Consider the following 14,938-nt stretch of genomic DNA (forward strand, 5'->3'; position numbering starts at 1 on the left):
TTTATGAGTAAATCATGTTATAAACTTTAAGTTTAATGATCTATATTTTGAATGTTACAAGCTTTCACTTTCAGTAATTCAATGTGAATGTGTTGATTTTCTTTATAATCGTGAAAATAGATTAATTATCAATGTCATTGATCAAGTATACTAGATTCATACTATGAAATGATTTAGTTTTAGAATTATGTATATTTCTCTTATTTTTTAGTATATATATATGCACGAATCCTCCACGAATCATAATTGGGAAAAAAAAAAATCCTGAATCCACGGATCCGATTCACGTGCCCGAATCGGATTCATGTCACGAATCAGCAACTAAGGAATAAAATGAATAAAGCATATGCCCAATCTGCAAAATAGTCTAGGTACCTGAAAAAAGACTGTCTCACTCCGCTTACCCACGTAATTTAATTTATATGTAATATAGTGACATTTACTTACGTATGTGATTTTAATTGGATCCTTATAACAGCATGATCATCCATACACATCTCCAGGTAGGCTTTGATTGAATAAACCAATGAGTTTTTTTTTGGTGTTCACCTACAGTGTAAGAAAATACCCAAGGACTTCTTGTATATAAGCATGAGCCTATGACAAACTTATTGTAACAAGAAGATTGTTGTACGCAAAAAAAGGGTGCAATCCAGCTACACCTGAGAGCCTATTTGGAGAATGTGACTGAGTTTTTATTGTGATAATTTTCCTAGAATTTTCATTCTAAAATTATTTTCCCAAACATTCAGTACACAGAGAAGTGTAAACAGAATTATATTGATTTTATAGTGATGAAACGTCATTATCTTGTAAGGTTATTCAGTTATCATCTTTTTTCCATTCCAACATAATGTCATTAAACAAGATATGAAAGGGGTAAAAGAAATATGGTGTAGGATTATAGTAACAATCTGACAAAAGTATTCAATAACATCTTCTACCTCTTTTATTCTTATACACCAAAATCAAGACACGTATCCTAGGGTCCTTTGCTGGCACTAGAGACACAGAAGTGCTTTAAGCAACATAGGTGGTTGATGTGCTCTTCCTTAATCACCAACTTCTAAGCTTCTTCATAGATAAATATGTTGTCCTATGTCTCTTACTCCCTTTACCAATTTTATTCTTACTCAATCCCCCATTAACTCCTCCAAAACCCTTATCTCTTTCCCTTTCATCTAATCCTCCCTAAAATTACGTTTCTTGAAAGTTGTGGCAGCAAGAATAAATTTGAAGCAACACGTGGCATTTGTAACAGGTTCAATTGCTTCGACAGAGAGCGCAACAAAGATGATGTCAGTGACAGATTGTAGCATATACAAGCATGGGGTTAATGACAAATTCATAAACACCAATAGTGTTCAAAAAGATAATATTAATAGCAATAGAGACAATGTTAACGGCATTTTCAGAGATTTTGAAAGGTACACTATAGAGAAAAAAAATTAATCAGTACAGTACGCATGGGTATGATGACAGACACAAAAATAAAGTCAGTCCTCAATCTTGGAAAATCCTCCTCATTATCTGAGAACACTTGCTGCATATAACAGTGATCACTATGTTTTTGTGAGCTTGCATCATTCTCATAGCCATCCTCAGGTAAGTCATAGTCATCTGCTCCACCAAAAGAATGAACTGGTAAAGTGTTTACTGATTGATCAGGATCATATTCACCATAAGCTACCTCTTGATCCTGCAAGCTTTGAGCTATAGCATATTGCAATGGTGAGTGGCGTGCATTACACACATCACAGCATAGACTATCCTCTACCATGTGATTACTTTTACTGAGTGGGTCAGGTGTATCTCTATTTGAATTTTGTTTTAGGACTTCTGGCTTTCCATCTTTCAAATTTGTGTATGGCATGTCATGCAACCTAGTTCTGTGATTTCTTTGAAACTGAGGTCTAACCCCCCTGTTGACTTTCATTGACAGATCTTTCAAGATGCTCATAACTTTGTCATACTTATCATCCTCTTTCTTTTGCTTTGGTGCTTTGGGATCATGTAACCTAACATCATCTATTTTTCCAATCCTACCTGTGGTATTTCTGTTGTTTTCACTTGTGATTGCTATTTTGCATTCTTTGTATGAAGTAGTTGACCTTTGAGACCTGATTACATAGTTTTTCTATCATATGCATCCATATAGAATCCCCTACAAAATGAATCCATAGGACTCATATTTTTAGGGATCCTGTTTCAAAACTATGAAATCATTTATTGAACTCGGCAACTGATTCATTGTACCCTTTCTTCACACTTGTGAATTCATGTGATGCAGATGTAGAGTCATTATGATCACCAAATTCTTCTAAAAAATGTTCCACAAAATCTGCCATCCAGCAATTGAGGTGTCTGGAGTCCTCTGTACCATTCACTTGCATCATCAATCAAGGACTACAAAAATTTCCATGTACACATATTCATGTCTTACTTCATGATGATCCATTGTATCCTCAAAATTCTTGACATGAGCTTTGCCTGTTTCAGCACCACTGCCACTGAATTTTGGAACAGCACTCCACTCAGATTTCTTTTGGGCAACCTATTATTCCAGTGAGGTCCGATTGTTTATATCTTTCATTGTTGATCGGTCCTCTAATGAATGCATTCTGGGTACCTTGATTGATGTGATTATATTGCTTTTTGTCTTGGCCATCAATTTGCTGATTGAACGAGCCTTGTTGATTGTGATACCCTATATTGTTTTGTTCTGCTCTCTGACGATATCCCTGCTGGGAATTATTTTGATTCTTATTTCCTCTAGTGTCTCTGTTATTTTGCTCATATAAAAGATTACTATGATTTCTATTGAAATTCTGACTACCCTCCTTTCTGTGAGGCAGATTATACTTTGGAGGTCTCCTTGAGTCCTCTACATGTATTTCCTTATTCTGCCAGATCCTTGTGAGTTGTGACCTATTTGAACATCTTTCCCACCATCTTCCTTTCTTGTTAGATCTACTCGTGGAAATGCATTTGCGACAACCTCCAAAGTTGTTTCTACTATCTGGTTGTTTTTCTCTGAATTGGCCTTTTTTGATGATTCTATAAGATAATTTATGTGATCCTACATTTGCCTAGTATATTCATCTTGTTCATCCAATTCAGGCTCATTAGCGTGAGCTACTCCTAGATTTGATGGAGATCTACATTTTCTATTTTCACCCCAGGGATTCCTTTCATCTTCATACATGTGAGTTCTGTTAGCATAAGTGAAGTTCATATCATCATCACGTGTCCTGTTTGAATTTGGTCCACTTATCATAGGGATACCACCATCATCAAAAACAAATCAAGAAGTGTCTATTTCCCTATCAGGGAATCTCCTGGATCCACCACTGAGTTGTTTTTAAGGATGATGTCCTTCTTTAGTTTGTTTATTTCTTTCCTTAGATTGTAATTCCGTGTGGCTAGTAGGTGTTCCTTGTGATAGTGACCTTCTACCCCACATACAAGGTTGAGCCTTAGAAAACTTAAGAACTAAGTGTCGAGTCTTTTCTTGTTCTTTCACAAGCTACTTCTTCATTCATATGATTATAATTTTACTATTATTAGAGTCACCACCTCATTTTAGAGGAATATATTTTCTCTTCTGGTCTGCTGGGTTCTTACCTCCAGCAGAGTATACTTATGTCACCAAAGATTTTGAGTGTGTTTGTAGAAAATTTCCCCAGCAAAGTCGCCAATTTTTTGTGCGACTTAGATGGGGTAAACTAAACTATCCATATTCAGCAAATTAACATCAAAGGTTCTCGGTCAAATTTATCAATATTTTTAATATGCAATTGCCAAATAGAGTCACCAATCTATTGGTTCCCAAATCAACAAATTGAGAAATTCTAGGACAATGCCAAGTTCCCTCTACAAGCTTCTCACTTGATTTGGCCAACTAAAAGGATCCATCAAATATGATTGAGCTCCTCTACACTCTGCAAAACCTAGGCAGGGAGGTCTATTCTTCAAATATTTCTCCCAATAGAATTTTTTTATAGCAGATTAAGTTTTACTTATATCTAATATTTACGTAATCTATAAATATGGCATCAATGTCTTAAAATTAGATTCAATTGTGTATCTCTTCATAACTTTCACTTACTATCTCTATTTAACTGATTGTACTTACTTCAAACTATTTGATTGCTTTTGTATACTATTTAATTTGCTTCTTCTACTTCTACTGAAATTTGATGTATAGATAAATGTATATCAGACCAGTGCCTTATTGTTGAAGTTGATGAACGATCAACCCCACAACTCCCAAGAATCACCTGCATGCAAACACCTTTCACAGAAGAGAGAAGCAAAAGGCTATAGAGGCTGAAATTGCTAGATCCATAGATGAGACATTCTTGATGAGCAAAAAGAGAGAGTGTTATAATTAAAAGTGAATTGTCTCAATGAATGTTTACAATGAGAGATCGTCCTTATAAAGGAGATTGAAACCCTAAAAAGGTCCAACTTAGGTTGCATCAAAATAATTAATAAAAGAATTAATTATTACATGCCTAAAGTTTGCCAATAGTGGCATGTTGTGATGGTTAAGTTGTTGTGTTGTTATCCTTGCCATCAAGGTTCAAATCTCATGGGGATGAGGTCCCTCATTTGTGGCCTCACTGATTCATAGCTCCAGGTCAAAGCATTTACCCCTCTTTTAAAAAAAAATTACATGCCTAAAGTTTAACTTAAGAAACTAGAGTTAATTAGAAAATATCTAATTACTCTAACACCCCCTCCCCTCTTAAGATAAACTTAGGGAGTAGCTAAAAACTTAGAAACTACTATTGAAAGTAGAATTGGGTCCTAGCAAACAAGGCCCAATGAGGTACCCAAGCACAACCAAATCTCTTAAAAGTAGAGAAATAGAGAAAACCACATGGGAAAAACCCTACTCCAAAAAGAGATGGAAATAATGCTAAAAGAAATTGGTGAAGGACTGAAGAAGCCTCCAAACTAGGGAATGTCCCAAAAAATAGGAACAAAAGATGATCATGAAGAACATCATTAAAGCATGTAGAAGCTGCAAAGCTCTGTCAAAAGTAACTGCTGATTTGAAAAACCTCCACTAAAATAGACCCTGACCAGGTAGAGAAGATTGTAATCTTCATCAAATCAGGCGACACACAGAGGCAAACAACTGAACTCGAAGATACAGATGGCATGAAACACCAAATCTTGAATAGTTGATCAATCGAACCAAGGAAGCATGAGAAACAACAAAAAACCCCCCCAATGCAGACAAGGGTGGGGTGACAAGCAATTGGAGAAGTGGGCCAAAAGAACTACAAGTCAAGGAACCACAATCAAGATGCACACATGTGTGTGCTACGGTGACCAATCTCAAACACGTCATGTGGCTAATGTCACGGAAGGGACACTCATTGGACAAAGGATGATGGCAAATAAAGGCAAAACATCAACCCCCCATGGCACTTTAATCATCAATAGTGCATGTACAATAAGACACACGATATGGTGAATCCTACGAATACAATAATATGCACGAGTGTCCTCATATGACACTGCTCAAATCAGAAGGCAAAACAACTAAAACGAACATATAGATACAATATGGCACTTTATCACAGTGCGTTTGAAGAATGCATACAAATGATATCTAAATAGACTAGAAGAGACATAAGACTAATAGAATAGATAGTACAAATCATGACGAATCATCTAAAGCAAGAAAATCGATCCTCGGACCTAAAACAACCAAGATATCCACCAGAATGCAAAAATGCAAAAGACTAAATAGAATGTGCCTAGAGCAGAATTTGGGAAAACAACCAGCATCACTGAAAAGATCTCGGAAAGACCTTTCCAACAATATAAAGAATTCCCAAATTAGAGATCGAATGCTCAAGATATCTCCAAGAGTGCAAAACTATACCCCTAGCTTTGACAGTAGAAAAAGTCATCAAAAAGGCATCAAATCTGAAAACTAACTGTACCACTGTGACGGCCTCGGAACCAACTTTCCAACGATATCTTGTTTGCGGAAAACAAAGTCTGTATGCCCAGGATATGAGCAAAAAAGAGAAGATAGGTCCAAATAAAGAACAAGAAGGTGACAGGAACGTTGATCCAATGCTGATGTGGCGCTGATGTCAGCAAGTCACGAGCCAAAATTTGACGGGCAAATGACCGTCGAGGCAAAAAAAGCCAAAAAAATACCCCTGCTAGAGAAAAAGTCCAACCGCCAGAAACAAAAGCTGGATCAAAGGGTCGGTGCCGGATAAAATCCGGTGACTAAAAATAAATCTCACATGTAAATAAAACACCATGCAAAACTTAAAATAAACACAACTTTCAAAAAAGGCTGAACCGCCAACGAGAGAAAAAATGCTTGTTGGAAAAGCATAATGGTCGATGCCAGATGAAAAATCTGGTGGCTAAAATTGCACAGTCGTTGTCCACCAATAATCAACATGTTGTCCACCAATCAAAATGTTGTCTGTTCACCAATCACAATTGGCAGTGATCAACATAGGACCACCAAATGTGTCAAGAAGGCCGACTGATACATGGAAACACTCCAACAAAACACCAAAAATCACGCCTTGGATTCATGCATATGCCAAGAAACAAGGTTGGCACGCAAATGCCATAATCAAAGGACTCAAGAGTGTACTTGCTGATGTGGGCTACTGACTGAACATAGGACCCAAGATCAACGCACTCTCACGCCTATCATTGAATATAGAGCTCAAGGAAGACGTGGGATCTGCCAACGGAAAGAAGACCAAGAAGTTTGCATATCAACCCATCAAACTACCATGCACATCAGAAACTGCCAAATCAGCACAACCCACACACAAAAAAAACTTTCCCCCCACCTTTGAACGCAACGTGGTATCAAATTTCATGTGAGTTGTGGCTCACGGCACATGCTCCCTCGGCACTGATTGCCAACCCAAGACGGGGCCTAAAATCATGGAAAAACAAACTACCAAAGTAATAGTCACCATCAATCGGACCACTAACCACAACCCAATTGAATCTCAGACACATGGGATTGCGGTTGATGTCGGTTCTAGTTTCAAAGAACCAATGTCAGATACATCAAAAGCCACAGATGGTCTCTAAAAACTGCCTAGCATGCCAAAAGCAATCCCTTTTTGGGTTTGAATCATGCCAGAAACAATCCCAGTGAGTCCAAATCGCAGACCATCACGATGAAGGGCAAAACAGCCAAAAAAATGCAAAAAATGCAAAACACCAAAGGTAATAAATGGCGCTATCAGCAGGTACAAGAAGGGGTGTCCAAGAAAAACTCCAAGAGGAAATGTGCTCCAAAAATAACTCTCCACCACAGCAAATCCCCGCCGTGATGCCCTTCAAGTGCGGATTTGAATATCCGGTCAAGTGAGTGTCGAACCCAAACAATGTGCGAAAACTCATGCACTATCTACTGAATGTGTGCCACAAAATCAGGTACAAAAGACTGTAGGCCCACGTGCAAATTTAAAGCCAAAGCGGCCAGCTTGGAGATGGAGGACCCAAGTAATTCAGTCAATCAAGGTGCGACTTCAAAAATACCCTGCACAAGATGAAGACTCCAATTGCAGGCGCCACATGGTGCACAAACCTCCAATTCACATGTAACAAATTCACCAAATAGGCTCGAAATGACCCATCAAATTGCAGGCTAAGCTTGGGTGCTGAAATTGGCATTGTTTCCAAAGTGGGGCATGGTCTCCAACGCAAGGTCTGACCTGCTCCAAAGTACACTCATGCATCCTACAAAAAAGAACTGCCTTCTCCGCTAAGAGCCCATTATCAAAAGTTACAAAAATAACTTGTGATACATGATAAAGTCGCCTCCTCTTAATTTTTTGATAAAAAATAAAAAAATACATTGTATTGATTTGCATGTACAGGTCAAACAGCCTCAGTACATAAAACATTTCCCTCAAATTTCAACAAAGTCCAAACTGTACGTATTTTATCTGGATATGGGAGTTTTCGAGCGCTCTAAGCTCAATGGTGATGTCCATTTGGGCTCAAAGTGCTCCAAAAAATAGGTCCCCCTCAAATCCAATACAAAATCCTCTGAAAGCCACAGATATGAAAACCGATACCAAATCTCTCAAGAACAGAATAGGGGCATGAAGATTTGGAGCTCTGAAACCATGTTGAAGTTGATGAACGATCAACCCCATAGCTCCCAAGAATCACCTGCATACAAATACCTATCACAGAAGAGAGAAGCAAAAGGCTATGGAGGCTGAAATTGCCAGATCCATAGATGAGACATTCTTGATGAACAAAAAGAGAGATTGCTATAATCAAAAGTGAATTGTCTCAATGAATGTTTACAATGAGAGATCGTCCTTATAAAGGAGATCAAACCCTAAAAAGGTCTAACCTAGGTTGCATCAAAATAATTAATAAAAGAATTAATTATTAGATGCCTAAAGTTTAGCTTAAGCAAGTAGAATTTATTAGGAAATATCTAATTAACACTTATTTCATCTAGGCAATAGATTCATCCACTAGGAAATCGTTTGTATAACTCTAAAAGACAATTTTTAAACCCTCCCTTAGATGGATTTGTCAACTAGCCAACCTCCAAAGCTATATAACTGTATGATACTCTTCGAAGTTAGTTTAATTGAAATTAACTTTCCTATGAAAGCCTGGTTAGACAAGACACAACAGGCAAAACGAATCTGAAATGCATCATGATGCTCCAACAATGCAATATCACACAATCTATTCATACGGTAACCAAGAGTAATAATTATCAACCACAAACAATCATAAAAGAGAACTGATTTACGAAAAAAAGACTCCACAGCACATTGCAAATACAAAAAATAGAATCCACAACACATTTGCAAATAAAGAAACTAGCTTTTTTATTGCTTAAGAATATAAAGTCTTACAACTAATTCTAGTATTGGCGTTGATATCTTTTACAAAATGATCTCTGATATATAGGACACACAAGTCTCATGGTGAAAAGGTACATTCTTTAACATGAACGGTTACAAACTTAACAACTAATAATATTAAGAGTAAACATTATTTATAAACTTTAATTAACTATTCCTAGAAAAAAACAAGTTCAATTTCCCAATATGCTCCACATATTCTTGATCCCAGTATGTTTAGCATTCAGATGCTTCATCACATACTTGTGTTTGTATATGAATCTATAATCTTTGTTATGAGGCGCTAAGTTGTCACCTTCCTTCATCTTCTTGAATACCCTTGTCATATTCTTCAAAAATTCATCTTTCCATTACTCTAGTGATAGAACCTCTCCATCAAACATAAGGGATGAGAATATATATATGTCCCTTTTCCTTCCAACCTGTTTGTATCATTCCTTAACTCCTTCAGAAACTCTTTATGTTTCTTGAGCAAATCCTTTCCCTTGGCAAGACTGACCGATTCAAGAACATCTTGTGATTCCAACCTTTTAGCTAGTTGTTGCAACCTATCATGATCTTCAAGGGCATTCAAAGTCCCTTTGTATGTGTTCCAAAATAATGGAGTATGAACCATCATTGTATCAAAGCAATGCTTGACCAAATCAATTGCCAGTCTATGAATCTATGACTCACCAATTTCTATCACATCCTTAAATTACTTTTCCAGTTTCTCCATTTTGTATTTTCAATATATAGTGTCATGCAGGGCCAAGGCTAACCTTTGTTATTGCTCATAATCCACCAATGTCTCCCTACCTCGATGATTTGGGTTGATTTCTCCCTTTGAGCGGCTATCTCTTTCCATTTTTGCTTCTCTTCCTCGGATGTTTCCTATAAGGGTTTGTAATTGTTCCTTTGTCTAACAGGCAATCCCACTTATTCAGTTGGGCTACATTTAAGTTCAACACGGCAGTTTCCCAAAGATTGGTCTTGCCAACCTATTGTATTATCAAATGACCAAAGGCCTCCTCTTTATTGACAAGAATGGGTCTCCTATCCCTTCGGTGAATAGCTTCTTTTGACTTGGATCATAGTAGGTTGGTGTATGTACTGTCAATATCAAATAGGCAACATTATCTTTTCAAGGTCCACTAACTTTGCAAAGCCATCAAAAATTATAGCAGCCTTCATGTCCCACCTCTGGTATATAATCATTCTTGCTTCTTGTAGTAGATGCCTCCCTCTCTATGGGGTTATTTCCTTCATTCCAATAGGGGTTATTTCCTTCATTCCAATATCAATTTCAGTTTGAAGTTCTTGAAGTAAATATTCCTCATTTGAAGTGTCACCAAACCTTTCTTTTATTAGCTTCCCTTTATATTGGTATAGGAAGGTTTTGAATTCTAAAGTATCAATAAATTCTTGGTCAAATATTAAATTCTCAAATTCATCCAACCTTTCATCTACAATCTCATGTGTGGAAGCCTACAACATCATCTCATCAAAGAATCCTTCGTCTATCTCCAAAGGTGAAATATCATCATCTCATAAATTTGTAGTTAATGTAGGAGAGGGATGGGCTAGAGCCTAGAGGGGTCACTACCTTGTTGTCCTTTGGCCTCCCTTCTGCCACATATTGAGTAGCTCCATCAAAAATTCCTTCACTGTGCTCTAGCATCTTCTCTGCTCTGGCTACAAGATCCTAAATACCTTCTAATACTCGCAAGTTGATTCTATTTCTGAAAACTTTCCATTGGTAAGCTTCAAAAACTCTATCATACATATTTTTCTTTTTTATTCATGCATCCCTCTCTAAATTTCTGATCAGATCACCAACAAGCATTGGAATATGCTCATATCCTTTCAACTTTTATGACGCCTTAGCCCATTGAATGTAACCTTCAGGATCAAAGTTGGTTCCGGAGTTGTCAAGTGACATATTGTAGTAATTGAGCTTTGCACTAAGTCATAACTCTCTGTACTCTTCACCATGAACTCTCTGAATGCTAAACATCCAGGCATGAGAAACTACTTATTGTATGATCTCAAATGCATTGTGCTGGAAGCAAATAACTGTCTAATGGTATTCATATAGGCAACCTATTGGGAACTATTTTGGGTAGAACATAACATCTCTCAAACCCAAAAACCCTTATTTGAGTCTAATTCCTAAAACAGTACCAGTCTCCCCAATTATGAACAACAAGACATTGTTCATCAAAATCTTTTGGTCTAAGAAAATTCATTTTTGCAAGTGAACGTGAGAAATCATGTGAGTGTCCTAGTAAGCTATATAGTGGCTTCACAAAATAATCCTCAAAACAAACATAATGACAATTTGTATATTTTTGGTCCCAAATAGACAACCATAACTAAACCAGTTTGTGAATACCCCTTTTGTCATATACATTTCCTGGTAATTCATCGACCCATAGCACAATGTCTTGACCAACATAAAGCAGTATGCGCATAAGAAACAAGACGTGCTTCAAGTAAAACTGGCTAGGGTAACCCTTTATTTGCTCAAGGCTATGATTCATTTGGTTAGCAAGATATGAAGCACAATCAAATTCACGAGGGTCTTTAGATTGCAAATCAATAACTAGTACCATAGCCACTATATCCATCAGTGGGGAAGCGTCAATTCCTAACACTTGCCATGTTGCATAGTATGTGTATTTGATATGTGGACAAAAAGATTTACATCATATGGAGGCTTATCTTTGTCTCTGAGCACGTCTAGGACTTCTTCCTTTCTTTGTATGTGAAAAGTGCCTCCACCTATTGTATGTGATCTCCAAAGCAAAATACTCTTCTTTCAGTTTATGTATATCTATGTGACCCTCATAGCCCCATTCTAAATCAAATGCTCAATATATTCTTTTCTTATTGACAAAAGAGGTCTCCTTGTGTAATTGTAAATGGTCCTAGTGTTTGGGTCATATTTATTAACCAAAGTCGTTATAAGTTGCACATTTAGAAACGCATTTGAGACAACCAGCCTTCCCAAATTTAACTGCCATGAATTACTAACAGGTTCTGGTTTATCCTTCATTTCATAATGAAACATGAATAAATCATAACCTTGTAATTCAATCCAGGTATCTCCCAAGTGCTCAAAGTTATCCTCCAAGCCCTCATCATTATCCTCCAAACCCTCATCACCTTCTTTCACCATTTCAGATTTCAAATCAAAAGCAGGAAATTGGTCTTATAGATCTTGACTTAATGGTCTACCCTCTTTCTTTTGTCATTTCCGTTTTGATTCTTCCCCAACATCCATCTTGGGAGTGCCCTTTTGTTGTCTAGCTCTAGGTTTTTTGGAAGAAGAAGATTCCATGACAGACAGAGGAATGCAACAAACAAGGAATGAAAAAACCTACTTGCTTTTTGCAAATCACTTGCTAAATGTCAATTTTAGATCTTCTCAATCTACATTGAACTACGTCTTTGATCTCCAATGCAAATGAATTTATATTTGCAGGATTCTGACATTAAACTGGTTTCTGCAATGAACATGAATGCAAATACTTTCAAATTCCCATGTTGATGTGACCTCATTGAACAGTAGTCTGCAGCAATTAATTGTTTTCCCAGTCTTCAACCAAATGCTTCTGAGTCATTGTCAATACTTTTTAATCGATGAGTCAGCAAAGAGATTTCCTCGAAAATAAGAAAAAAAAAGTTTTCGATGGAAATAGATGGTTTCGAAAAATTGTTTTGACATGTCATCGAAGTTCACATTTCATCAAAATTCATTTTGGTAAAACCATATTATACTTCCTTGATAGAATATTTCCTAGTTGTACCTGAGCTTTATTCCTCACATTTGATCTAATTTCGAGGAAACAATAAGCACCTAAGCTACAGATTTGAGGACAGTTGTAGGTACAAGAACCCAATACATGGGTACGCAAAATGTCTTTACGGATTTGTGTATGCTTGGGTACGTGTGTCTATTTATAATATATAAATCCATGTTACCAAGTTCAGACCCTACTGCCCGGATTAGGGTTTGGGTCTATGTGGGTCCAGATTCGCTGCGGGTCCAAGCAGGCTTCGGATTTTGGATTGTGGGTTTGCCCGAGTCCACACTAGAGCGAAACTGGAATAACCCACGCCAAACCCAAGAGGATCCAAGACAGTAGGGTCCAAAATGTGAAATAGAACAACTTTAAAGAGTGTTTCTTTAATATTTTTTTTATGTAACCCTAAAAGGAACCTAATAAAAAACATTTCACTCATCTAATCTCTCATGCTCAGGAAGAGGATGATATAGCAGCATCTAGGACTAGTGTAACCGGTTTGGGTTTCAATAATGAGGCTCTAGATATGGTTATAGTTGGGGATGAAGCCATTGATCCCTCATTTTTGGATGACCCATTTGAGCCTTGAAGTGCATTTGATACTATGATCATTGATAAACTACTAAACACTTTTCATTTATCATTATGCTTCAAACTTAATTATTTGATAAACTAGTCTATTTTTGCAATTTAGTAATTCAATGTATGATTTTCTTTACAATCATGATAATAGATTAATGAGAAATTTAATATTTATCTTTGACATTTGTCATTGATCAATGATCAAGCAACATATATTCATACTATAAAATGACTTAGTTTTGCACTTATGCACGTTTCTCTTTTTTATTTTGTATATATAATGCACATATATAATATATACACTCACAAAACCAAATGGGAATTTTTTTGGCCCGAACTCAAACTTGAACCCGAATTCGTCCCCGAACCTGAATTGGCAACTTAGATATAAATATATATTGATTATATATATAAAAAATAAGATAAACATACAATATTCTAAAACTAAATCATTTCATAGTATGATACTTGATTATTGATCAATGCCAAATGTCAATTGATAGTGGAGAAATATTCGAATATGCGAATATGTAACCAACAGGGACCCTGTCTAAACCCAACAGGTACCTATAAAAGTACTCGTACCCAGTACAGAGTCGTAATCAATAGACACCCTATTTGAACCCAATAGGTACCTATAGAAGTACTTGTTGTTAAGTAACATGGATCTTTTCTGCAAATGTAATAATATGACCATTGTGATTGATATGTTCCAAATGCAGATTTGGATCTCATATAAATATGAGAGGAGACATGTCTCCAAGGTTTAATCATCATTTAATTAATATATATATTTCATAATAATGATTAGTATATATATATATATATATATATATATATATATATATATATATATATATATATATATATATATATATATATATATATATATATATATATATATATATATAATTTATAATATAATATATACATTACATACTATGATATATATACTAATATTATTATTACATGAATATGTATATATAGAAAATGATAATTTACCAATAGCAACAATGAATCTCGGATCAAATTTATCCGACTTAAGCTACAACTTTAACACTCCCTCTTAGCTAGGGAGGATTTGTAGAACACCTTGTGCTCTCAAGTATATGAAGAGATATCGACTCAGTATGATATTCCTAGAATGGCATATATAAGGATATCAACATAAATCCATCAACACACACACACACATATATATTATATATATTACATATAGAATTTGCTTCAATTCACTATGAGGCCAAATTTCTCAACACTCCCTCTTTAGCAAGGAGAGAATTTCAGCAATTATAATACAACATTTGACTACCACCTTAAGTGTGGTCTATGATAGATTTAAGTTATGTTGTCCGGCAAGATCCGGCCCAAAGAACCATAACAAATTGATTTTCATGGTGTCCAACAAAATTCGGCACGAAGAACCATGATGAGTTTATTATCAAGGTGTCCGGCAAAATCTGACTTGAAGAACCATGATAAGTTGGTTATCAAGGTGTCCAGCAAAATTCAGCCCAAAGAACCATGATAACACTTGCTCCAACACATTTTGGTGTTAGTAGATAGGTCAACTATTGATAAGGTTGTCACCTTATAATGGTTACCTTTTGGTTGATAGGTTCATTATCATGACTTCCAACACTCTGAACAACAACTTAA

General features: G+C 36.2%; 1 protein-coding gene across 1 annotated transcript in view; it reads right to left on the bottom strand.

The window, feature by feature from the left end:
- SAR3 (SUPPRESSOR OF AUXIN RESISTANCE 3) overlaps nucleotides 1-14,938 on the bottom strand; it is a 117,379-nt gene that overhangs the window by 43,236 nt on the left and 59,205 nt on the right. The gene's annotated exons all lie outside the window — the stretch shown is intronic.

The sequence above is a fragment of the Cupressus sempervirens genome, chromosome 10 (assembly GCF_028749045.1).
Source record: "Cupressus sempervirens isolate cs-2001-9-10 chromosome 10, ASM2874904v1, whole genome shotgun sequence".
Taxonomy (NCBI): domain Eukaryota; kingdom Viridiplantae; phylum Streptophyta; class Pinopsida; order Cupressales; family Cupressaceae; genus Cupressus; species Cupressus sempervirens.